This window comes from Egretta garzetta, unplaced genomic scaffold (genome assembly GCF_000687185.1).
Source record: "Egretta garzetta isolate BGI_Z169 unplaced genomic scaffold, ASM68718v1 scaffold158, whole genome shotgun sequence".
NCBI classification, from domain to species: domain Eukaryota; kingdom Metazoa; phylum Chordata; class Aves; order Pelecaniformes; family Ardeidae; genus Egretta; species Egretta garzetta.
In genome coordinates, this window is record NW_009260430.1 from 1083551 (window position 1) to 1086058 (window position 2508).

Below are 2508 nucleotides of genomic sequence, written 5' to 3' on the forward strand. Positions count from 1 at the left end.
GCCGCACCCCAGGGACCCCCAGGTAACTGAGAGCTGGGGCAGGAGCTGGGGCAGAAGCAGACCCTCCGGTTCATCCCAGGCTATGGCAACGTGCCGCTTGCTTCGCTGCCTCCTCCTCATCCTCCGAAGCGATGGCTCCAGGATGGAGCTGGAAAGTGCTGCCTCTTTGTCCCATCCTTGCTGCGCCCCATGGAGTTATAGGTGGATGGGCTTCTTGTGGGTTTTGCTTTCACTTACTGGGCTAAACCGAGAGCAGTTGAATAAGCTTTTAAAGCGAAACCAACTGTGGGAGAGCCTGCTGTTTGCGACATGCTGTGGTCAGGCGAATGAGGAAGCATTTACTCCATGGACACACACTGATGTTGTTTTATTATATATGAATCGTTTCCTGCACGCTGAAGTTACAGCATTGTTTTGGCTGGTGCCAAACACCATCACTGATGAGTAAGGCCCTGTTTCAAACCATTTATGTTTTAAATAAACAGGGTGGAAAGGACAACAGATGTGCAAAGGTGAAGTGATGCGTCAAAAGCATCGAAGCGGGGGAACCCCCGTTTCCTGTTCAACCGCGCCAAAGCTGCATTCGTCCCTGGCTCCGGCTTCGGGGTGCTGCGTCCCCGCTCCTCAGCTCTGCTCACTTCTCCATGCATGTTTTGGTCCATCCTGCCTTTGGTGAGGTTGTCCTCAGAGGTGCAGAGTAATTCGTTTACTTCATTTTTGGTGATTTTTTTTGTGCAGCATCTCAAAATATGTTACCTCGTGGGTGAGGGAGCTGTAAAGATACAGAGCTTGTCCTATGGATTTGCATGAGCTGATAGTAACTATGATAACGTGTCCAGGGAAGAAGGTGTGGCAGGGAAGGTGACAGAGGCCACCTGGAAGAAATCTGTCTCCTACAAAAATCTTTAAAGGATGCTGGGCAGTGGCACGGCAGATCAGTCTTGCCATCTCTGCTGATTCACTTGTAAATGAAAAGGAGTCTGTCCCAGGGGCAAGGTTGTTTTAAACTCTGTTTTAAAGCCCGTGGGGCTTAGCGTGAGCCAACGCACACCTTGCTGCATGAGTGGCAGAACGATCCTCCAGAACCTGGTATCTTCCCAGGACTGGGCTCATCCAAAAGGATCTTTGTAGCCGGTTTAGGGGCTAGGAGGAGCTGGAATTAATCTGCCAAAGCTAGTGAAAGGCAGGAAATGTGTGCGATGCAATGAAAGCTGGGGGTGGCAGAGGGTGGAAAGGATGGGCAAGGTTTGGGCAGAGCCTAGCTGAGCACAGAGAGAGCCCTGCCCTCGCAGGGGGAGCACGGGCAGGGTGGCAGGGACCCGAGCGTGAGGGTGCTGGGGGCTTGGCATGAACTCAGGTCGTGCCTCGCTCGGTTTCTCTCCTGCAAACCTGCGAAGGGGAAGGATGCAACGGGAGAGAAGGTAAAGATGTATTGCAGAAGAATTAGAAAAGTGCTGGCCAGAGCATAGCCCTTGTCCTGCTGCGAGCCACAGACACCTCCACCAAGGGGAGCTGGGGAAGGGCGATGGGGAGGCGCAGCCCCAGGGCGCTCATCAGCTTTTCTCGACAGCACTTCATCTGAATCTTCCTCACTTCTGCTGGTCTCTCATCTCAGGACCAGTTTGCTTTTAACTTTTTCGCTTTTCTTTTAAAATGGAAGGGGACAAGTTTTTTCCTTGGCTGGGGGTTGGTGGTGGGCACAAAGGTTTCTGAAAGGATGGGGCCATCTCTGCCCCGTCCGTCATTAGAGCTGAGAATCATCAGGGTGGTGACAATGATAAACAATGTCACGGAGACTGGTGATCGGATTTGTAGGATTATTCCTAATATTATAATCATTATATTATTGTTATTGTATGGGTTACTATCTCCTCGGGTTCAGGAGGCTCTGATCATTTTAGTTTGTAACCCCAATTTTATGGGTCATGTTGACACTTGCAGATTTACCTGCGATGGGTTTCGTTAAATATTTCACATGAGATGGGTTTATGAAGCGTCGTACCTCTGTCAGAAGCTTTGGCAGTGTCAGGAGCTCTGGGCTGCCATTTTTTATAAATCTCCCTAAATCATTAAAACTCTGGTTTTAATGAATGCAAATTTAGTGGCACAGAAGGGAAGTCAGTTGGCTGGAGGTGCTCGGAGAGCTGGAATCGCTCCGGCACCAGTTTCTTCAAGTTCAGTCCTGTAAGCCACGTGGGACCTGAGATGATTGTGACAATCTTTGGGCTAAATCTGTGCAGACACAAACCTTATTAATGCCCATCAAATGAATTGTTTTTCCATTCTCGTTTTCCCAAGATCCACGGAGCCGTCTAGGAAAGAAGCAGAGTTGTTGTATACCCATCCTGTAAAGTCCAGGTCTGGGAACATTTACATTTTGAACATAGTTTAGAGTGCACGTATTTACAGGATTAGGTTAACATAGTACTAAACAATTTATTTAAGGACATAATGTCTAATGCAGGTTTCTGGTGCCTGAATGATCATTTCCTAACATCGCTGTTATAA